General features: G+C 43.9%; 1 long non-coding RNA gene across 7 annotated transcripts in view; it reads left to right on the top strand.

Annotated features, from left to right (window-relative positions):
- Positions 1-24,552, top strand: part of LOC140629512 (uncharacterized) — a 46,866-nt gene that overhangs the window by 5,314 nt on the left and 17,000 nt on the right. For all 7 annotated transcript variants that reach the window (XR_012027436.1, XR_012027497.1, XR_012027483.1 and 4 more), the window contains 2 exons: positions 5,172-5,441; positions 9,101-9,315. This is a non-coding gene — a long non-coding RNA (uncharacterized lncRNA). The remainder of the gene's footprint in view (positions 1-5,171; positions 5,442-9,100; positions 9,316-24,552) is intronic.

Below are 24,552 nucleotides of genomic sequence, written 5' to 3'. Positions count from 1 at the left end.
TCAGTAGTTTATTCATACAACTGTGCAACCATCACTACCGTGTAGTTCCAGAACATTTTCAGCACGCTGGAAAGAAATACTGCACCCCTCGCCCTGACCCTTGCAGCCATTTATCTGCTTTCTACCTCAATGGATTTGCATACTGTAAACACTTTATATAAACGGAATCAGAATAATGCTCTCGAGGTCTATCCATGTTGTGGGACGAATCAGTACTTAGTTCTTTTATGGCCAAATAATATTCCATTTTATTTATCCATTAGTCAGTAGACACTTGTTTATTTTTTGGGGGGTATTTTGAATAAGGCTGGCATGCATGTTCATGTACAAGTTTTTTTGTGGAGTTTTCAGTTCTTTGGGTGTATACCTAGAAGTAGAATTGCTGGTTATGTGAACGCTCACTGTTTAACTTTTGGAGCTAATTGGCTATTTCTGTATTTTCTTTGGGGGAAGTATCTATTTAGATCTTTTGCTACCTTTTAATTGAACTGTCTTTTCACTGTTAAGAGTTCTTTATATAATCTGGACACAAGCCTTCATCAGATACACAATTTGCAAGCATTTCCCCTCCATTCTCCTGGGAGAAGTGTTGTCTAATGATTGTATTTAAGCTTCCTTGGTGTTGTCTTTTTTTTTTTTTTTTAAGATTTTATTTATTTATTCACAAGAGACAGAGAGGCAGAGGCACAGGCAGAGGGAGAAACAGGTTCCACGCAGGGAGCCCGACGCGGGACTTGATCCCGGGACCCCAGGACCACGCCCCGGGCCGAAGGCAGGCACCAAACCTCTGAGCCACCCAGGGATCCCCTGATGTTGTTTTTTAAAGCACCAATGTTTTTTAATTATGAAGAAGTCTAATTTATCTGTTTTTTCTTTGGTTGTTTGTGCTTTTGGTGTTAAACTGAAGAAACCATTGGCTGCTAGAAAATCATCCAGATTTATGCCCGTGTTTTCTTCTAAGAGCTGTATAGTTTTAGTTCCTATTGTTAGGTCTTTGTGCCATTTTGAGTTAACTTTTGGATATGATGTGAAGTAAGGGTCCAGCTTTATCCTTTTGTAGTTGATACAGCACTGCTTGTTGAAAGACCCTTCTTTCCCTATTGAATTATATTGGCTCCCCTGTTGGAATTCAATGAACCTGTGTCATTTTCACTTAACAATATATTGAAGATGTTAATCTATCACAACATAAAAAGCTTCTTCATTTTTTTCTGTTGCTGTTGAGTATGACTTGAACTGTACTGAATGTATTCAATTTTAACTTGATCCATTTCTCATAGATAATACATTGCTTATAGTCTTACGGCCAGAGTGATTATACATACATACGCCTTTCTTTTTTTTTAATAAAGATTTTATTTATTTATTCATGAGAGATACACGGAGAGAGGCAGAGACACAGGCAGAGGAAGAAGCAGGCTCCCTGCAGGGAGCCTGATGTGGGACTCGATCTCAGGACACCAGGATCACATCCTTAGCCAAAGGCAGACACTCAACCACTGAGCCACCCAGACGTCCCTACATACACCTTTCTAACTGTGTAGACATGCCCATGTATCTGTAAGATAAAATTCTAAGTGGATGGAACTGGAGTGTATTATGCTGAGTGCAATAAGTCAATCAGAGAAGGACAAACATTATATGGTCTCATTGATTTGGGGAATATAAAAATAGTGAAAGGGAGTAAAGGGGAAAGGAGAGAAAATGAGTGAAAAATATCAGTGAGGGTGACAAAACATGAATGACACCTAACTCTGGGAAATGAACAAGGGGTAGTGGAAAGGGAGATAGGCAGGGGGTTGGGGTGACTGGGTGATGGGCACTGAGGGAGGCACTTGGCAGGATGAGCACTGGGTGTTATGCTATTTGTTGGCAAATTGAACTCCAATAAAAAAATTCTAAGTAAAATTGCTTATCCAACTAGGTTAACAAAATGGATCTTGTTGAGTTTTCTAGAGAGTTGGTGTGGATCCATATGCCATTATGTAAATTAGTCTCTGAATGAACAGATGAACACTTTTTTCTTTACTCATCCTCAAAGTGAGGTCTTTTCATAATGGAATATGATATTTTTCAGTCCTTGTTCACTTTTCTCATAGTGGAGGCAGGCTGTGTGCACAGTGATCTGTCCAATTCCAAGTTTACATTTGATTTTTTACATTGGGCTTCTCTTATGGGCTGAAATATGTTCTTTTCTAGTACGTAATTTACTTTCTTTTCCCATAAATGAATTGGTGGAGGACTAGACAGGTTAATACTACCAGATTCTCCTCTAGGGTTTACCTGTTCACCGATGAGTCTCCACTGTTGCCCACACCTTACAGTAGGTCATTACTGTCACCATCCACCCCACCTGGTCCCTATTTGCTGAACATTTGACAGGTTTGCTTATTGACTTCTTATAACTATGATCTCTGTGCTACTCTCACCACCAGTTTACAGATGAGGAAACCAAAACTTGGTGAGGTTCAGTGTGTGTTGAAAAAATACACAGATAGATCTGGTTCATCTGATTCCAGAATGCAGACATTTACACTGTTCTCTAATGCCTGGGAGAGGGGAATGGCTGTTCGATGCTTCTCCATCCTCCCTGCCCCAGGGTCCCCCCTGCTTGGCCTCATCCACTATTCATTTCATCTTTTTCTTCCACAACCTTATAACCTTACAGACTTAATTTCCATTTTCCCCTATTAAAGCACAAGTTATGACAATTTTGAGAGTTAAATTATCTTGAGATATTAAAAATTGAGATCATCTCATATGTATTTGCAAGAGAATCTCATTAAGATTTCTAAGTTCAGTTAGGTAGAGTCAGCTCTTTATACAGCTTGTGAGTTAGCTATGCCCTTGATACTGTTTTTCTACTTATTATTTTCAGTTCACTGGCTTAAAGCTAGCTAGCTATTTGCTCTTAGAAAGGGAAAGAAGTAAATTCTACAAATATTAGTGTCATCTTAACTTCTGTCCAAACATAATGTTTTTAAAGGGTTTACAGAAAGCTAATTTTTTTTTTCTTAGGACTTGAAATTGTAGGAATTCTGTAGTGGTGTTTTTGAAATGAAATAAAGACATCAAAAGGAACAATATTGCCCAAGACACTGATCAGTGAGAATGACTTAAACATTTAAAAAACATAAACTGATAATACAAAATGCTGGTGAGGATGTAGAGCAACTGGAACCCTCATCTACGGCTGGTGGGGGTGCAGAATGGGACAGTCACTGTGGCGCATGTGTGGGGTAACTTCTAAACAACTGTATGCTTACCACCCAACCTACAGTACAACCCCTAGGTATGAAGATAAATGAGAACATGTGTTCACACAAAGATTTCTATGTTGTCTACAGTAGCTTTATTCACAATACAACCAAACTGGAGTATCCCAACAAACGGTCCACCAACCTTTGTGTAAAGAACCTGTAAGTCATTTACCCAATGAGATGCCACCCAGCAATGAAAATGTGTGAACTTTTGAACATGCATCAACATGGATGGATCTCAGAATAGTGGTGACAAGTAAAGGAGGCTAGACTCAAGGTTATATATTGTAGGAGTCCATCTATATGATACTCTGGAAACACAAGACTGTTTGAATGGAATCAGATAGGGCTTGTGAAAAGCCACAAGTGGTGGGAATGATTAGCCATACTGGGATGGGAGGGAATATTTTGGGGTGGTGGGAATGGTCTGTATCTTAATTGTGGGGGGGCATTTTCACAACTGCATTGCTTTCTCAAAGCTCACAAATCTGTGGACTTCACAAGGATGAATTTTGCTATATGTAATTGTTCCCAACAACCTGGTATTAAAAAGGGGGGGGGATACATTTCTTGATTACCTCTCTTCTATACAGCCCTCCTACCGTTTCCCAGCTACTGGCTTTGCATAATAAGTGGTGTTGGGAGGGCCCCAGGAAACCTGTTATTTCCTTTCCTTGAGCCAGTGGTTATTGACTTGACTCTATTTACATTTGTACGAGTCAGAGGACTCCTTAGCAGTGTCCCTGGAGCACAACATCCCAGCCACAAAGCCCATGCCCCAGCATGAGGGCAGTCTGGCTCTCGAGGGACTATCTAGGGCACAAGTCCTGTTCCCCCAAGCGAGGGACTGTGGTCTTTCCTTCTGTGTGTCTTACAGAGGTGGTCAGTTTTGTGTGAGCCAGGAGAGGGGGGGAATTTAGGAAGACTGCCCATGGAACAGAGATAGGTTTCCGGGTGACTTGCTCAGAAACTGCTGGCAACTTCTCCAGTAAAACCAAGTGAATAAGTAGATACACTCACTTCCTTCTCATTAGGGATTGCGCAAAGTAGATATACTCACTTCCTTCTCATTAGGGATCGCGACTTCAGACATTTTAGAAAATGCGCAAAATTCAGCTCAGAGAATGAAAGTTTTATCTCTTCCCTTCTCTGATTCTGAGGAATTTACTCAAGAAAATAAGACTGGAAAAGGGAAAATTAGATTTTTCCAAACAAGCACCCAGCTTTTAGAAAGTTAGTCATTAGAATTCAATATAGTGGTTCAGAAGTGGCCTTTCCATAGTCATTTATAATAGGCCCAGCAGGGGGTCTGTGTGCTATCCTTAGCATTCAGAAATTCTTCCTTTACTGGGATTTCATTCATCCATCCATCCATCCAGCCAGCCAGCCAGCCAGCCAGCCAGCATACACTTAACAAGTATCAGACATTCTGTTCAGCCCTGGAAATACATTGGTAAGTAAGTTAGAAATCATCTCTTCCAAATACAGAGGAGTGTTCCAACAAATACCTGGGAAATCCAGTGTGACAGTTGCTTTGAGAGAAGAGGTAGAGATAGTCTTGGGGTTCAAGACACACTACTCCAAATATGGTGCCGTGGTGCATTGAGTATTTTAAGCTGAAGGAGTTTAAGGCCTGACAGAAGTAGGAAGGTCACCCCTTTCCCTGAAGTAGGTCATAGAACCCTCCTGAGAGGCACCTCACTGGACCCAGAAGGCAGAAACTTCCTTATCTCCAAAGCTACAGGGACCTGAGAAGGATCCTCACAGGCAGGCCATGCTGTCTCTCCCAGCCTGGAGCACTCACCTCCTGCTCCCCACCTGTCTGTCCTGCCACACCCCCCGCTCTTCCTCACACTCAGCATCATAGCACTCGGCTCACCGTCTCTTCTGGTTTTCATCTCCTTATGACAGCTCCCATGTCACATGGAACCAGTGTGTCTACTTTTCTCCCGTTAAACTGTCTATGTCAGCTGACTTTCCAGACCAGCCAGGAACCCTAAGAGGGTGGAGAGAAACTTCTTCCTCCCCGACAGTGGCTCAGGACAATTGGATGTGGGCACTTAGCCCACAGCAGGCTGAGAGCGCACATGGAGAGTCCTGTCTCATGCATTGAGATCTGAAGGCCCACTGCCGATGAGCAAGGCAACAGTCCATACACGCCCTGAGCCTCAGAAAGTCTGGGTAAGTTAAGACAGTTGGAATAATCGTACAGGGGGTGTGTCTGGGGGATGCTAAGGATACAGTCTGAAGACAAGATGGAGATTGTCTGGATTAGTGACTTTCGGTAGGAGATTTGAGCTTCATCCTTAGGGCAAGAGGGTTAAATGCAAAAGAGCATGGTATATTTTAATTATACAATTTTTCTTTTAGGAAAATCACTCTGACCTCAGGAGAGCAATTAGACAGGAGAAGGGATAAGATTGGAAGCAAGAGAAGAAGGTTAGAGGCATATTTGGGAGTAAGGAAACTGAATTTCTTTGAAAATGATTTTCACATCACATTTCCCCTCAGTCAAACCATGTGTATCATTTGGGAAAATTTATCATGGACTATCTATAACAGAATATCAGATGAAATTTCCATCTGTGTCCTTGATTAAGCCAAATGGGAAGGTTCTAGGGGACTCAGAGGGAAAGCTGGATGATTGGTCTTCCTGGGACGGTCAGCGGTTGAGAGCTACTTCTGGCCTGGGAATTTAGCATCACCATGCAATTATTTAGCAACCAGGCCAACACCACAATTTATTAATTTTAGACAAAAATTAATTGAAGGCAAAACCTGGAGAAAGAAACATCTTAATTTGTCAGAGGAGGAACTATTTTCTGGTTATGATTTGCTCACCTCAAAGGAGGCAAAACAGAATTTGCATTGAGTGTTAGTGTGTCCGGAAGTGGCAATGTTAGTGGAAGTTCTGGTTCTCTAATAGGGGGTTGGTGCTGGCTGGGCAGAGATATGGCTGTGTCTATCTACGTCTAGCAAATGACACTGTGGTACTAGAGGAACTTGTGCTGGGCTTGTGTGTTTGATGCTGGAAACACCAAGCAGGAGGTACTAACAACTCCACAGCAATTAAGTCTTATGTTTTGACCTCTCCCAGCACAACATTGGGAATTTGGGCCTCTACACCTGACACTTGGGAAAATCTTAGAGTCAGGGAGTCATACTTAGAAACTTATAACAGAATTAGCCATTAATGGGTCAGTGCTCCTTCTTATGAATATTCTGTGGTAGTTGGGTTTAACAGACCAGTCTGATTGTGTAAGCCACATCCAGACACAGAAGAGTAGGAAGCAGAGACAAGAGATGAACACTCCGGAAGAGAAATGAGATAAAAAGCCCAAGGATCAGTGTGATCTCTGGACAGCAGCCCCAGTGTGTTCGGCCTGAGAGCAAGCTAAAAACGCACACTTGGGGCCCCTGCTCCCCACTGTTGAATCAGGACTCCTGCGGTGGGGAGGCGGGACCAGCCAGCTATGTGTCTACAGGCCCTCTGGGGGTCCTCAGGTCTGAGAAGCACTTCTCTATGTTTTACAATTTCACATCTTCTGGTAAACCTCAACCTTCCACCTGCCAACGATTGTTTTCAGAGGACTTTTCAACCAAAGGTCTTTGATGATGGAACAGGAGACTGTGAGCCACTTAACACAGATCCTGTTTTTGTTAGATCTGAATGACACAGAGTTCGGCCTTAGGTTTTTAATAAGGAGAAAAATTGCAGAAAGGCCATGATTTATTAAAAATAAAGTGGTGCCTGAGTGGCTGAGCTGAAGGCTCAGGTCATGATCCTGGGGTCCTGGGATTGAGCCCGGCGTCACGGTCCCTGCTCAGTGGAAGCCAGGTGAGCACAAGTACCTCAGTGAGAAGGGCCGGGATGGCAGCCAGGGGCCTGAGCACAGGGAATGATACAAGCTGCTTCATGCCATGGGGGGCCTGACTATAGCTTATCACTCACAGTGTCCTGACATGACCACCAGCACAGAGAGACGGGCTGGGGATCGGAGGGCCCCACCAACGGTTGCTACAATGACAGCAGCACCCTGTGCAGACCTTAGAGGTGGCTGACCTTTCTGGTTGCCCTGGAGGTAATGGGCAGTCAGAAAACCTCGCTGGGGATTCCACAGCATGGGCAATTCCTCCCCATCCTGAGGTGACAGAGGAACGAGAGCTGGGGGAGGCCTGCGCACCTGGTTGCAATTGTGCGACTACAGCATGAACATCCTGCCTTGGCTCGTTTCCTGTGCTAAGGCAAGGAACGACTGGGCTTGGGGGTGTCTCTGAGCCACCAGGGGGTGACACCAGATGCCTTCCTGGGTGGCTCAGCGGTTGAGCATCTGCCTATGGCCCAGGGCATGATCCTGGGGTCCTTGGATCGAGTCCACACTGGGCTCCCTGCAGGAAGCCTGCTTCTCTCTCTGTGTCTCTGCCTCTCTCTGTGTCTCTCATGAATAAATAAATAAAATCTTATTAAAAAAAAAAAAGGAAGTGACACCAGATTGGTGATGCTGAGCTCTTTGAGCCTCCTCTGTGCTGGGAGGCAGCCACTCTCTCCCGTCTGGAGCAGCCACCTGCCTGAAAGCTTTCTGGTGGCTGCACCTGCGGCAGCGTCCCCTCCTGTAACTGACTGTGACTCCAGGACATACCCCCCCCCCCCCATGATGTTTACTTCCTCCAGACATGCAAACACAAGCAGGATTTTCTTGGAGGAGCGGCACTCCAGCTCAAGAAGATAGCAACTTAGTGTCTCTCAATCTGTAGTGACAGGAACCCAAGACATGCTTACAACTGGGTACCAGGGGGGAATCAGCCCCAAACCACAGAACGACAACATCTTGAGCCTGACTTTTGACATGGGTCACTGGTGGGTGTGGGTTATTTTGTTGGCTGGGGAGCTGGGAATGTGCTAGCAGCTGGCTTGGCTAGGGATCATCCTCAGCAAAGACAGAGCCAGTGAGCACAGAATTCCAGAGTGTTGCACACCGGTGGTCTCTAGGATCACCAGAAGGTGTCAGGAAACCGCACGTTTCTCCAGAGTTCCTGACACAGTAGGTCTGGGGTGAGGCCTGAGAATCTGCATCTCAACCAAGTTCCTGGATAATGGTGACACCATCGGCCCAGGGACACACAGTTTGAGAACTGCTGCTGAGAAGGCAGCCCGAAGAGTTGGGCTGCAGGGCTGCAGGGGTGGATCTATCATGAACAGTCTGTCCTACTGCCCCCCAACCCCACTCCCTGGACACGTGAGGAAGTGCACTGGCACAGGGCAGCCTCCTGGAGGAGTCCGTGCCCGCTGACCTCTGCAGCCTGAGGGAGATGCTGCCCGGGGTGCCCAGGCATGGAGGGGAGAAGTGAGATCTCAGGGTGACAGAGGCCACAGTCACCGCCCCCCCCCCCCCGAGAAAGGGCCGCAGTGAAAGGGGGGCGTCCAGAGCATTTCGAGGTATGAGCATCAGTGGTAGAGGCTAGGGGGTCACTGAATTCTCAGAGGATAAATACATGGGAAACTTATCAAGCTGTTACCTGCCATGTACAGGCCAAACCATCCTAGGTCTCTGGGCGGAACAGTGACTCCTGTCCACACAGCAGGACGCTTCTATGTAGAAGCAAGATGAGGTCACCAGGTCATGGATGGTGATGTTAGAAACAGCCACTTCCAGGTGGTCTGACATTACTTCTCGTAGCAACCTCACAACTTGATATCTTTTAAGTGACTTGATGGCATAAATAAATCACCAATTTTCAGAGTTTGTAATATTTGATAAGAAATATGTTAGTAAAATGACCAGTTATTGTTCAGTTTGTATTTATTTCATCTTTTTTCAGTTTCCTAAATTTTTTTTCAGCTCCCAAGAATAAAACAAGATGAATTTTAACAGTTAAACACCAAGGAGGACATGAAAGAGAAAGTAAAACAAATCTGTAGGCACTGTCTTCACGGTCCTGGCAGCACAAGTGGACTATTAGGTCTCGGCAGGTGAACCTGTACTTTGTGGCCTGATTTCTGTCGTTAGCCGGTCAAAGAAGCATCATTTCTTCCACAAACAAGCTTCTCACTCAGGTAATGTTAAGATTACGTGAACGACCTTTCCTGATTACTTACTTAAGTATTTTACAGCAGATTAGATTTTTTCAGTTCTTAATGGCGGCTTTAGGATTTTAGGGACATCCTCCTGAGCACCAGCCAGAGTGCCTTGTGGGTCTCCAGAGATTTCTTCAGAAAGAACTCAAGAGGGCGTTCTAGAACCATGCTTGGCGGCACCGCCGGTCTCCACTCAGTGCTCCAGGGTAGAACAAGGGCATTGCTGGAAAATCAGCTTTACCCTCTGCTGGCTTTCCCGCAGCCGGCTGCAGGTGCAGGCAGGCATCCTCTCCATGGAAGTTAGACTTGTTTGTCAGAGAGACAAGTCACCAAGTAATAAACACTGTTTGCCAGATAGAAAAGAGAAAAGTTGCCAGAGATAAAAGTTACTAAGCTACAGACACTTCAATGAGCAGCAAATGATTCTATTTATGGAAAGAAACATTTTAAAAAATCACCAGATAATTGCGAATTCCCTTTTTATCATCAAAAAAACCCCTACAAAACGTTCACTCGGTTAATAAGATGGAATAACGTAAAATACATCAAGTACAAAGCAGAAGATGTCATTATCTTTTTGCTCCTCAGAAGTTGGGTGGATTCTTCTACTCTTGACTATTACATACAAATGTAGCTCACACAGGAAATGTTTTCGAGAAATGTGATCAGGGCTGTACACATTGTAAGTTCTTTCATCTCCAAGTGTCTCTCGCTGTTCTTCCCTATTAGCGGAGACCGAGACTCCACATCTTAGTATTCTCACGATGCCCCACAGACAGTGTTTATTTCGGTGAGTGGGTGAAGCGTAAGGAGCAGTGTATCAGAGTTAATTTATCAACTTATTTATTAATTTATTAACACAATTTAGATAGGCAGCAGATAATCTCCGATTTTCTTACTCTGGCCAAATACAGCATGAGCACCTGTTATCTGAGTCCCCTGACGTGTCTTTGTTTCTGTGGGAATGATTGCTGAAAGGGAGCAAACCACTCTTGAATTTTGGTGTTTCCACGATGATTGATTCATTTCAGAAAATGTGAAGTTTTTACGACTTCCTCTTCCATGTGAAGTACAGAACCATTTTGTCAAGTTCCCTACCACCCTTCAGCGAGTGCCATGAAATTTTCAGGGAAGGTGTATTGAGTTCTGGATTAACTTGAGGAAGATTACTATGGAGTAGGTAAAATATTGGATTTTCATTGTTGTCTCAGGTCCATTTATACAGCATGTCTGTATGGTTTGTGTATGCAAAGAAATCTACCTTCTTTCATTAGTTTAGAGGAAAATTAATACTTTTCTATGTTGATCCTATATTGAACTACTTAATTTACTGAACCCTGGGTTTAAAAACTATTAGTTTTTTCCTCTTGATGTTTAGGATCATCCCATGTGGGCAAAACCTATTTTGTTGTCCTTTCCAACATTGTTTAGTTATTTATTTATTTTCTTGCCATATTCTGTTAATGGCATACTCCATTAATGGCACTCAGATTATTTCAGTGACTGTTTTATTGTTCAGATGCCATTATTGCTTACCTTTGTTCAGTAGAAATATTTTAGGAAGTTTTGTTATTCCCTTTATTTTGAAAGAGTTAAAAAAAGAGGGGGGTTCCTTGGCATCTTGACAGACCCCATTTATGCCTTAGTGGTCTATGGACCCAGATTATTTCATTTTCTCCTCAGTATTCTTGGTCTGTGCCCATTGATCAAATTTATTTTTTTGTGTATTTTTTTACTGGAGTTCGATTTGCCAACATATACTATAACACCCAGTGCTCATCCCATCAAGCGCCCCCCTGAGTGCCCGTCACCCAGTCACCCCACCTCCCCACCCACCTCGCTTTCCACTACCCCTTGTTCATTTCCCAGAGTTAGGAGTCTCTCATGGTTTGTCACCCTCACTGATATTTCCCACTCATTTTCTCTCCTTTCCCCTTTAATCTCTTTCACTATTTTTTATATTCCCCGAATGAATGAAACCATATAATGTTTGTCCTTCTCTGATTGACTTACTTCACTTAGTATCATACTCTCTCGTTCCATCCACTTGAAACAAATGGTGGGTATTCATCCTTTCTAATGGCTGAGTAATATTCCATTGTATATATAGACCGCATCTTCTTTATCCATTCATTTTTTGATGGGCACTGAGGCTCCTTCAACATTTTGGCTCTTGTGGACATTGCTGCTATAAACATTGGGGTGCAGGTGTCCCAGAGTTTCACTGCATCTGTATCTTTGGGGTAAATCCCCAGTAGTACAATTGCTGGGTCCTAGGGTAGCTCCATTTTTAACTCTTTGAGGAACCTCCACACAGTTTTCCAGAGTGGCTGCACCAGTTCACATTCCCTCCAACAGTGCAAGAGGGTTCCCCTTTCTCCACATCCTGTCCATTATTTATTGTTTCCTGTCTTGTTAATTTTCACCATTGTCACTGGTGTGAGGTGGTATCTCATTGTGGTTTTGATTTGCATTTCCCTTATGGCAAGTGATATGGAGCATTTTCTAATGTGCTTGTTGGCCATGTCTATGTCTTCTTTGGTGAAATTTCTTTTCATATCTTTGGCCCATTTCATGATGGATTGATTGTTTCTTTGCAGTTGAGTTTAATAAGTTCTTTATAGATCTTGGATACTAGATCTTCTTTATAGATCTTGGATACTGTTTGATAGGGATCTGATATGTCATTTGAAAATGTCTTCTCCCATTCTGTAGGTTGTCTTTTAGCTTTGTTGACTGCTTCTTTCGCTGTGCAGAAGTTTTTTATCTTGATTAAATCACAGTAGTTCATTTTTGCTTTTGTTTCCCTTGCCTTCATAGATGTATCTTGCAAGAAGTTGCTGTGGCCAAGTTCAAAAAGGGTGTTGCCTGTGTTTTTCTCTAAAATTTGGATGGATTCTTGTCTCACATGTAGCTCTTTCATCCATTTTGAGTTTATCTTTGTGTATGGTGTAAGAGAATGGTCCAGTGACTGTCCAATTTTCCCAGCAACATTTATTGAAGAGACTGTCCTTTTTTCCAGTGGATAGTCTTTCCTGTTTTGTCGAATATTAGTTGACCATAAAGTTGAGGGCTCATTTCTGGGCTCTCTATTCTGTTCCATTGATCTATGTGTTTCTTTTTGTGACAGTACCACACTGTCTTGATGATCACAGCTTTGTAGTACAACCTGAAATCTGGCATTGTGATGTCCCTGGCTCTGGATTTCTTTTTCAATATTCCCCTGGCTATTCAGGGTCTTTTCTGATTTCACACAAATCTTAAGATAATGTATTCCAACTCTCTGAAGAAAGTCCATGGTATTTTGATAAGGATTCCATTGAACGTGTAAATTGCCCTGGGTAGCATAGACATTTTCACAATATTAATTCTGCCAATCCATGAGCATGGAATATTTCTCCATCTCTTTGTGTCTTCCTCGATTTCTTTCAGAAGCATTCTGTAGTTTTTAGGGTATAGATCCTTTACTTCTTTGGTTAGATTTATTCCTAGGTCTCTTATGCTTTTGGGTGCAATTGTTAATAGGATTCACTCCTTAATTTCTCTTTCTTCAGTTTCATTGTTAGTGTACAGAAATGCCACTGATTTCTGGGCATTGATTTTGTATCTTGCCATGTTGCTGAATTGCTGTATGAGTTCTAGCAATCTTGAGATGAAGTCTTTTGGGTTTTCTAGGTACAGTATCATGTCATCTGCGAAAAGGGAGAGTTTGACTTCTTCTTTGCCAATTTGAATGCCTTTAATGTCTTTTTGTTGTCTGATTGCTGAGGCTAGGAATTCTAGTACTATGTTGAATAGCAGTGGTGAGAGTGGACATCTCTGTCTTGTTCCTGACCTTAGCAGAAATGCTCTCGGTGTTTCTGCATTGAGGATGATATTTGCTGTGGGCTTTTTGTAGATGGCTTTTAAGACACTGAGGAATGTTCCCTCTATCCCTACACTCTGAAGAATTTTGATCAGGAATGGATGCTGCATTTTGTCAAATGCTTTCTCTGCATGTATTGAGAGGATCATATGGTTCTTGTTTTTTTCTCTTGTTGATGTGATCTATCATGTTGATTGTTTTACGAGTGTTGAACCAATCTTGCATCCCGGGGATAAATCCCACTTGATCATGGTGAATAATCTTCTTAATGTACTGTTGGATCCTATTGGCTAGTATCTTTTTGAGAATTTTTGCATCTGTGTTCATCAGGTATATTGGTCTATAATTCTCCTTTTTGGGGGAGTCATTGTCTGGTTTGGAATTAAGATGATGCTGGCCTCATAGAACGAGTTTGGAAGTATTCTGTCCTTTTCTATCTTTCAGAACAGCTTTAGTAGAATAGGTATTGTTTCTTTTTTAAACGTTTGATAGAATTCCCCTGGGAAGCCATCTGGCTCTGGACTTTTGTGTCTTGGGAGATTTTTGATGACTGCTTCAATGTCCTCCCTAGTTATTGGCTTGTCCAGGTTTTCTATTTCTTCCTGTTCCAGTTTTGGTAATTTGTGGTTTTCCAGAAATGCACCCATTTCTTCTAGAGTGCCTAATTTATTGGCGTATAACTGCTAATAAAATGTTTTTAAAATCATTTGCATTTCCTTGGTATTGGTTGTGATCTCTCCTCTTTCATTCATGGTTTTATTAATTTGAGTCTTTTTTGTTTTTAATAAGACTGGCTAATGGTTTATCTATCTTATTAATTCTTTCAAAACCAACTCCTGGTTTTGTTGATCTGTTCTACAGTTCTTCTGGTCTCTATTTCATGGAGTTCTGCTCAGATCTTTATTAATTCTCTTCTTCTGCTTGATGTAGGTTTTATTTGCTGTTCTTTCTCCAGTTCCTGTAGGTGGGAGATTAACTTGTGCATTTAAGTTTTTTCCACTTTTTTGAGGGATGCTTGTATTGCGATGTGTTTCCCTCTCAGGACTGCTTTTGCTGTATCCCAAAGATTTTGAACAGTTGTATCTTCATTTTCATTAGTTTCCATGAATCTTTTTAATTCATGTGTGGTCTGAAAATATGCAGGAGACAATCCCAATCTTTAGGTATCAATTGAGACCTGATTTGTGATCCAGTATGTGGTCTATTCTGGAGAAAGTTCCATGAGCATTTGAGAAAAATGTGTATTCAGTTGTGTTCAGATGCAAGGTTCTCTATATATCTGTGAAATCCATCTGGTCCAGCATATCATTTAAAGCTCTTGTTTCTTTGGTGATGTTGTGCTTAGAATATTTGTCATTTGCAGAAAGTGCCATGTTGAAGTCTCCTAGTATTAGTGTATTATTATCTAAGTATGTCTTTACTTTGGTTATTAATTGATTGACATGCTTGGCAGCTCCCACATTAGGGGCATAAATTTTCATGATTGTTAGGTCTTCTTGTTGGATAGACCCTTTAAGTATGATATAGTGTCCTTCTTCATCTCTTACTACAGTCTTTGGGATAAAATGTAATTTATCTGATATGAGGATTGCTACCCCTGCTTTCTTTGGAGGACCATTTGAATGATAATGGTTCTCCAACCTTTCATTTTCAGGCTGGAGGTGTCCTTAGGTCTCAAATGAGTCTCTTGTAGACAGCAAATAGATGGGTCTTGCTTTTTTATCCAGTCTGAAACCCTGCATCTTTTGATGGGATCATTTACCTCTTTTACATTCAGAGTTACTATTGAAAGATATGAATTTAGTGTCATCATAATACCTATTAAGTCCCTGGGTTTTTTTGGATTATTTCCTTGGGCTTCCTCTTTCTTTTACAGAGTCCCCCTTAATATTTCTTGCAGAGCTGGTTTGGTGGTCACATATTCTTTCCATTTCTGCCTATTCTGGAAGCTCTTTATTGCTCCTTCTATTCTGAATGAGAGCCTTGCTGGATATAGCATTCTTGGCTGCATGTTCTTCTCATTTATTACCCTGAATATATCCTGCCATCCCTTTCTGGCCTTCCAGGTCTCTGTGGAGAGGTCTGCTTTTAATCTAATATTTCCCTCCAAGTTAGGGATCTCTTGTCTCTTGCTGCTTTAAGAATTTTCTCTTTATCTTTGGATTTTGCAAGTTTCACTATTAAATTTCAAGGTGTTGAATGGTTTTTATTGATTTTGGGAGGAGGAACCTCTCTATCTTCTGGATCTGAATGCTTGTTTCCCTCCCCATATTAGGGAAGTTCTCAGCTATGATTTGTTCAAATATGCTTTCTGTCCTTCTGTCTCTCTTGGTGCTCTCTGGAACCCCAAGGATATGTAGATTTTTCCTTCTGAGGCTATAATCTATTTCCCTTAACCTTTCCTCATGGTCTTTTAATTGTTTTTCTCTTTTTTTCCTCATCTTCCTTCCTTGTCATCAACTTGTCTTCTATGTCACTCACTCTTTCTTCTACCTCATTAACCTTCATTGTTAGGACTTCCAGTTTGGATTGCATCTCATGTAATTTTTAATTTCTGCCTGATTAGGTCTAAATTCTGCAGTCATGAAGTCTCTTGATTCCTTTATGCTTTTTTCCAGAGCCACTAGTACCTCTATAATTGTGCTTCTGAATAGGCTTTCTGACATTGAATTGTAATCCAAATTCTGTAACTGTGGCAGAGAGTACTGTTTATGATTTTTTTTATGGTAAGTTCTTTTTGCTAGTAATTTTGCTCAGTGCAGAGTGGCTGTATGAGTGGGCTGAGCCAAGAATATCAATCACGACCCAAGTAAATTTCACCCTAGATGATTCTGTCGAGGTCAGAGACCAGAAATTGAAAACAAAGAGCAGAATGAAATAAAGCAAAATGACCACTAAAGTAAAAAACAAATTTTAAAACAAAGTAGTAAAAAATAAAAGACCAAGAATCCCAAAGAAGAAAAAAAAAAAAAGAGAGAGAAGAAAAGAAGGGGGAGAGGTTAACTGGGAGATGGTGATGTTGGCAAAGTTGTTGTGTAGGGAGAATGTAGTCTACCTGAGGGGTTCTAGAGGGTATTCCTCTTGTTTCTGAGTGTATTTAGTTATGTATGTTAGAAGATACTCAGTCCCAAATTTATATAAACCAGTATTTACATAAAGTATTTATATAAATACTTGTAGAAGGCTGCAACATTGACCACCAAAAAATAAATGAGATAAAAGAGGAGGGCAGAATGGGAATGAGGAATCTCACAGAATGAACCAGCACAGTATGCCACTTGGTTGTAGGTGCATACTGGTCATGTTGTAGAAGGTATTAACTTCCAACATTGTAGAACAAAATGAGGCAGAGAAAACAAAAAACATAAAACAAAACAAAAAAAACATATCTTGTATATCTCCCCAAATTAAATTGAATATATTGAAGGGAATCTAGAAGTGGAAAATATATCTAAGACCTGTAATTGTAGAAATATGAAAGTCAATAAAGGAAGAATCTTAAAAATGAAAAAATGGTAAAATATTGTAGGTAAGGAGGGAAAAGAGAAAAAAATTGGAAATTTACAGTCTGATATAAAAACGAGTTGTATTGGAAAATGGAAGAAAAAAAATAGGAGGGGTCCCCTCTGGTTCTATATACTGTAAATCCCTCGACTTCCCGTGGAGCTTTCCAGTGCTGCTCGGTCAAGAACTTGCTCTCCCCCTGTCCTTCCAGCTGGTCTTCTGGGGGAGGGGCCTGCTGTGCTGACTCTCAGGTGTGTGCACCTGGAGGAGATGCCCCACCCCCCTGCTGGGTTCGGGGCTCAGGGAGCTGTTTACCCCGTGAGGCCTCTGTGCCCTAGGGCCCCGTGCCTCCCAGGCACAGGTGACACCAGGAGGAACAATGACACTGGCAGTGGCCAGCTCTCCAGCCCTGGAGTCAGGTCCTGCAGTAACCACGGCAGCTCCCAGTCCGCAGGGGCCTGGATGCTCCGGGAGTGGGGGGCGCCACTCTGCACAGCTTGGGAGCCCTGGTGGCAGGAGCATCCTCACCATCCTGTGCCCTCATGGCCTCCACCTGTCCCGCAGGGAGCACAGGATCCTGGGCTGTGTCCCCGGCGCCCTGGGATCCAGGGCCTGCGCTGCTGGGATCATGCTCTGGGCCAGGTCCTCCGAAGGCAGCAGGTGCAGCCCCCTCCCCGCAGAGTCCCCCCTGACCCCCAGCTTCTCCCCGAGGCCCCGCCGGGCACCCCAGCCCTTTATGGCTCCACCCGCGGTGTGGGGCGCTCTCCCCCGGGTGCCCACCTCTGTGAGTGACCCCGGGAGACTGGAGGCCCCACCGCCCCTCCTGAGATTCGGCTGGATTTTCCTGCTAAGCACCTTCCTGTCCGGAAGAATCCAGTGCGGATTTTTAGAGTTCATGTGTCTCTGGGGCTGGGCTTTCCCATCCTATCCTCTCCCCTCGGGCCTCAGCCTGGCTCCTCATGGGGACCCTCCCCCACTTGATTCTTTTTTATTTTATTTTTTTCTCACCTTCCTACCTTGTTAGAAACAAAAACCTTTCCCTCTGTAGCGTTCTGGCTGTTCTCTCTTTAAATCTCAGGTCAAATTCCTAGGTTTTCAGGATGTTTTGAAAGTTGTCTAGGTAAACTGGTGGGGCCAGGTGAGTTGAGGACCCCACTCCTCCACCACCTTGCCCCGCCTCCTCCCAATGATCACATCTATTGACCTAACATAGAATGGCATATGAATTTGTATTCAATATCCTTTCAAAATTAATATTTAAGTATGAGTAAATACAACATTTCATAAGTTATTTTAGTCCTATATATGTAGCCAGTTGAGAAAAAGGGCAAATGTCTAGAAACTATGAAAGATAGTTTTTTAAAAAGAAGTTTTTTTAAAAAAAGACAAGAAATTTAAAAATGCATCATTTATATTCACAAGAAAAACATTGTCGTTAAAACTGCATATTTGAAACAGTATTTTATGTGGAATGCCAAATAGCAACAGAAAAAAGAGTTTCAGTAGCTTTCTCAAAGTCCCTCCAGCCATGAAGTGCAGATCTGGGGTCTGGGTCTCTGTGCTTGGAATCCAAATTCCCTGTTGGCACCTGCTGGGGGCATCTGAGCAGACCATGCCCTCTGGAGAACGACCAGCCTGGCTCTGTCGGCAGAGGTCAGGGTAGTTGTGATACTAAAAAGACAATATTCAGGATGTAGACATCGCATGAATTCTTTCCCTTTAGAAATATTTTTCCCTATCAGTTGCTTGAAATTGTACCATGGTAGAATTTTAATTTTTTTCTGGTGGTTTTATTATTAGTATTATTATTTAAAGATTTTATTTATTTATTAATGAGAGACACAGAGAGAGAGAGAAGCAGAGACACAGGCAGAGGGAGAAGCAGACTCCATGCAGGGAGCCCATGGGGGACTTGATCCCAGGACCACGGGATCACGCCCTGAGCTGAAGGCAGATGCTCAACCCCTGAGCCACCCAGGCATCCTTCTGGTGAAGTTTTAGTTGCCTCTTTCTTTCCCACTGACCTGAGAACGTGCCTCTGATGGATAACTTCCACATCCTCAAATGCATCCAGGATCTTATACACGGTGTGTTGCATCATATCTTTTATTTCTGAATAACATTGTTTATAACATCGTCAAGTAGTTTTATAAAAAAAGCCACTGTCTCTGAATTAATCCCTATTTGTAAGTGTCTTTATTTCAGCCTTGCCTGTGATTGATGATTTCTCTAGGTGTCAGGCAGGTTCAAACAAAACCAGGGTGTCTCTGACGATGGTCAAGGCCAGCAGCATTCTTGGTCCTACACGGTGGCCTTGCTTCTCTTTGGAAGCTGCCATTTCTCTGCTTCGGTCAGAATTTTCCAGGATGTTTCCAAAGATGAGCCTTTAAAAATCCCTCCTACTTGTCCCCGAAGGGATCCTTTCCATCTGAACATTTGAGGTATTCTCCAGACGTGCTGGACGGCCCTTTCATTATTTCTCTGTGGACTCCTTACCTCTATTTTGCCTTCGGAGGTCTGCCGCTGGTCCCACACTGGCTCACATGGTCTTTGCTCTCCTATTTTCTTCCTCTTCCTTCTTATTCTTTTGTTCTTCGTTTCACTCTGGAATACCTCTCTCTTCTACCCTACTTTCAAAAAGTTGTAACTCTAGAAAATAAACTGAGGGTCGCTGGAGGGGAAGGTGAGGGGGATGGGGTCACTGGGGGATGGACATGAAGGAGACAGACACGTGGTGTGATGAGCACTGGGTGTGATACAAGACTGATGAATCTCTAGTCTACCCCTGAAACTAATAATACACTAAATGTTAACTAGATTGAATTTTAATTAAAATTTTTTAAAAAGGTTATAAATGTATTTTGAAGTTGAAAGCCTTTTTGTCCTTTGATTGTTCCAGCTAATAGGATACTCAGTCATTTGTGAATGTAGTAATCTAGTGAATCTCTTAGAATATTAATTAAAGCTAAATTTTGTCTACTCCTTGAGTTATCTCCATTTTTCCTGTGTCAGTGTTTATTAATCTTCCTCTTCCAAGATCCCCCCTCTTCCCCTCCCTGTCTGATGATCTTCAATGGGGCATTTAAACTGGATTGGCTATTCTAGATTGTTTTACTTGGACAATATCTCAGTCACATTATACATTTTTTTAAAGATTTATTTATTCATGAAAAACCCAGAGAGAGAGACGGAGACACAAGCAGAGGGAGAAGCAGGCTCCCCACAGGGAGCCCGATGTGGGATTCGATCCCAGGACCCTGAGATCACACCCTGGGCCGAAGGCAGATGCTCAACCGCTAAGCCCCCCAGGCGCCCCACATTTTGTCTTTTTACTCAAACTCAAGCGAGTTGAGACGTGCTCAGCTAGCACACTGGATGCATTGGGCCTGGCTCCCCATCATTGTGTGGGAGCATCTCCTTCTGAGTCTATCCCCATGGCTGCCGATCTGGTTCTGAATGTCTCTTTGTTTTTCCCTCTGTGATTTGCTCAGATGCACCATTTTCGACCCTAATTTTTGTGCTTTTTTACTCTGAGTGTGAAGATTTTGATGATTGAAAACCCCAGGCTGCTTTTTTACCTGCTGCCTTCCCTCCGAGGGCTCCCGCTGCGTACCTGTCACACATTGCGCACGACTGCTGTCTCCCTCATGCTTTGCTTATTTCTTCTCCAGATTTTTACAGTCAGGGATCCGTATCTGAATGTAGAAGGGTGGAGTTTGAGGGGTGCAAGTGGTGGCCAGTGGAGGGTATTGGGGGTAAAATATTGCTCCGTTTCTCAAGGGAGCTCACAGCATATCTGCTTCTTTATGCCAGGAGTTGTGTGCAGTGTTCATAAAGGCTGCCAGAGCCACTTATTTTTTCAAGCACTTTATGATTTTTGAGGGCATTTCATAAAATATTTAGGTTCATCTTTGTTTATTTTCATTATTCTCAAGATTTTGATATTAATTTGCCTGCCTGTCTTCATTCTCGATTTACATTCTGTAACAATTTGCAAGAGACTTCATTAGAGCCCGAAAATGAGGCTTCTATTCCTTAACACTTTAGAAAATATTAGCTCTGTGTGAAAAGCATGGAATCTTGAATGTCAAGATTCATCATGTGATTCATTCATCTGAGTTATTACACCAGGGCTTGATCTGACATAAAGATACTTCTGTTGCTGCCATCAACCTGCCTTGTCAAAATCCATGAAGGAGAAATGAAGGAGGCAGATTTAAGGGCCGATGCACATGAATCAAGGGGCGAGGACCTGACATGACATGGAGTCATCATCTCCAGGACCCCAAATCCCTTATAATCCCAGGGCACCTACGGGGCTCAGCTGGTTGAGCATCTGACTCCTGGTTTCAGCTCAGGTCATGGGTTGTGGGATCAAGCCCCACAATTGGGCTCCCTGCTGGAGACTCTCTCTCTCTCTCTCTCTCTCTCTCTCTCTCTCTCTCTCTCCTTCTCCCTACCCACCCCATATTTGCTGGCTCTCTTAAATAAACAGATTAATCTTTAAAGAAAATCCCTTGCAATCCCTGGGATTTGGCTTTGACCACAGATTTTAATTTTTGGTTTACTAATAAGTCACTTCCCTTTAACTTGAGAGAATAATCCCAAGTCTGAATACAGTACTCTCCACATACAAAATATGATGGTAAACGTCTTCGTGGTAGAGTCAAGATGTAATGTATTGGCTTACATTAAAATCTACTGAGAATTTAATTTCTTTTCTAGTGACCTATTATACCCACAGGAGTAAGACTCACATCACAAAGTGAAGTTGCCAGACACTGAGTAATGTGAACATCTTTGCAGTATCTTCTCCATTGAGTACTTGGAAACATAAAGTTTGTTACTGGGTGTAGCCAGTGAAGCCATAGATCTCAGAAGGTGACCTATATGTGTCACTTTTGAAGGAGATCATACATCTTTTCCTACCTACCATTTCTTTCACTCTGCCTAGAGTATTTGGGGAGTGATTAATTACTCCCCGTGATCTGACCACTTTATAAAGAGTGCCCATATTTTACTTGGTCAAATCCAACACTAGATTGATGTTAGATTAGTCACTATTGGTGTTGCAGTCATTTAAAAACTTGCTTTGCTTGATATAGCTTGTAAAAATATAAGACAACTCAACGAAACAAAAAGGAAGGATTACTCCAGGCCATATGTTCAAATAGACTAGGAACAGACCTAAATTCATGTACGGTGCGATGGCCTCTACTTATTAGAATGTCTTTAAGTATATTGGTCCTTACATTACTCAGTCATGCAGTGTGACCTGGAGAATACGAGAGACATGAGCATAGAGCCTCATGCCTGGACGGTGGCAGTGTGACAATCAGAACTCCAGCACCTGCCCGTGGGTGGAAGTGATTAGCCCAGGCTCCAGCCCACAATTCCCCTGGCCTTCCTGGTTTCTGTAAGTGACCTCTTGGCATGGTCTGTGGCTTCCACGCCCCAAGTCTCCTTACCCATCAGGGGATCCCGCAGCACTCAATGTCCTTCCTCATCAGGCCTCACCGCTGTGGTCCCAGCTCACCCTGCGTCTCACCTGGACCATTGCATCATCTTCTTGCACCCCTGCTTCTGTCCCACATTCCACACCACTACTCACTCATGCAACATGAGCCAGGACCCTGTTTGAGAAGTTATGTCTGGTCACATCACTCCTCTGCCGAAAGCCCTGGTGGCTTCCTGCCCCCAGCAGAGTAAGAGCCAGAGCTCCTCTAGTCCACCCTTCAGCTCTGAGCTCAGTTCCCACCAATCTCTTGACCTTGCTGTACGCCGGCAGCCACTCTGCTCCAGCCTGGACCCCCTCTGCCTTTTCTTGCTTCCCTTTCTCCACATTTTCCTACCATCTACCTTGCGGTGTGTGGACCTGAAGTAACTCCTACAAGGTACTTGTCTGTGACCTTTAGGGTCTTTAGCGGCACTCATGATGTGGCTGGAACAACATATCCTGGGAATGTGTGGCTGGAAAACACTCTAGCTGGGACTGCGTCCGTCTCAGAAATGAGGGCTCCCGTTCGCCTCTTCCACCCACACCTGCTAAGGTTTGGGAGCCCCCCTGTGTCTCAGACACTGACCCCCACTGGGCACGTGCTGGTCACCACAGAGGGGCAGACAGATCCAGAGTAAAGGAGGAGGTGGTACCAAGTGCTGGCGGGGCCGAGAGGACAGGCATGTTGACACCTGGTGACAAGGACGGATTAGCCAGGGAACCATCTGGGCAGATCCAGGAGAGGGACACAGAGCTCAAAGGTGAGATGAAGTGGGAGAAACTGGGCTATTTGAGCAACAGAAAGAGGGTCAGGGTGGCCAGAGTGAAGGTGGAGTGGTTGGCAGGGATGTGCTTGTGGCTGGGGTCTGAGGCCTGGGCAAAGAGAAGGCTCTGTTCCCTGTGCTCCAAGGGGTGAGGGCAGCCTCTGATCTATGTCTGAGAGAGGCCACTCCGGCTGCCAGAAGGACAACAGCCTCCGGGGAATAAGCCCTCATGCCCGGCTGTCATCCCCCGCCGTGGCTCAGATGAGCACCTATGTGCAAAAGAAAGTAGGCTTCCTAAAGTTGCACAGCTCCTGAGGGCAAGGCTGGGATTTGGAGCTGGACAGTTTAAATCCCACACTCTTATTACCACACCAGGGAACAAGTCGAAGTTCTCTATTCAAACACTAGACATCGGCCACTTTCAATTACGTAATTAAGTAGGAGTTCTTCCCCTCAGAATATGTTATTTTATGCTTGATCATAAATAATATCAGGCCTGATATCAGATGAAATGCAAAAGCCTGTCTGTGCTGCTGGCACTGTGCTGCCTGGCCCATTGGGGACACCCTGGTCATGATACGAAAGGAAAGCCACGTAATCTGCCTGGAAGCATTGGTGTGAGGTGGGAGTGCTCTGGGGGTGGGATTCTGAAGCTGCCTGGCAGGCAGCCGGCACACCAGACCCGTTATGGAAGAGGTTATTGACTTGGGAGCACTCCTGAGACACAGGATTTAGTACTGTGGACAAGGGCCCGAGGTGGGGAGGGAAGAAGGCCTGCCTGCCTAGTCAGATGGAAGAGCGGCTGTGGTCTTAGAGGAGGAGCTGCCCAAGCAGAGAAGGGGCTGGATGGGTACACCCTGTGTAGACGGAAGACGTCTCGGGTTTTTTTTTTTCCAGGATGATATGCCGGACACATCATTAATTAATAGGTCACTAAAAATGCACCCATGAGAGTTGAGCCCTATGGGCCTGGGACAACTGAAGAAATGCTGGTATAGAACGTGGCTGGTGTTGGTGGAAGGATAAGACCTCAGCTGTGGTTGAGGCAACGAGTCTTTCCTCAGTCAGGAGCTGGATGGACACGACTACCCCAATGACCAGCAGAGCAACAGTGGCAGCCAGGCCCACAGAGAGCTACAGGGTCAATGCAGAAGCAGCAGTGCCAGTGGTGAAACAAGAGGTGGGCAGCTGACACAGGCACCACTCAGCTGGCACCAGCAGAAAAAGCCACGGGTGGACTGTCAGGAGGCCGGGGGGACCCCAATGCGGGCTCTGGAACATTGACCCTTTCCAGCCAGGAGCCCCTTCACGAGAGAGAGAGGGATGGGTGTCTGGAGGCAGGAGCCTGCTACTGCAGCAAGTGCACGTGTCCACCGCCCCCAGCGCTCCAGGGGGGCCTCAGAAACCAGGCGCCATACATCTCATGGACGGTCAGCCATGGGCTCTGAGCCACGGAAGCTGACCTGGCACCTTGGCTCTGATAGAGTGAGAGGCGGGGGGTAAGGGACCCTCTCCTGAGGCAGTTGGAGACCGAGCTGTGGGTCATTCTGCCCCCCTTCAGGGCGGCCCCAGAACGCAGCCTGGAC

Source organism: Canis lupus, chromosome 1, assembly GCF_048164855.1.
Source record: "Canis lupus baileyi chromosome 1, mCanLup2.hap1, whole genome shotgun sequence".
NCBI classification, from domain to species: domain Eukaryota; kingdom Metazoa; phylum Chordata; class Mammalia; order Carnivora; family Canidae; genus Canis; species Canis lupus.
The sequence above is the reverse complement of the archived record's forward strand: the minus strand, read 5'-3'. Positions and strand labels throughout refer to the sequence as shown.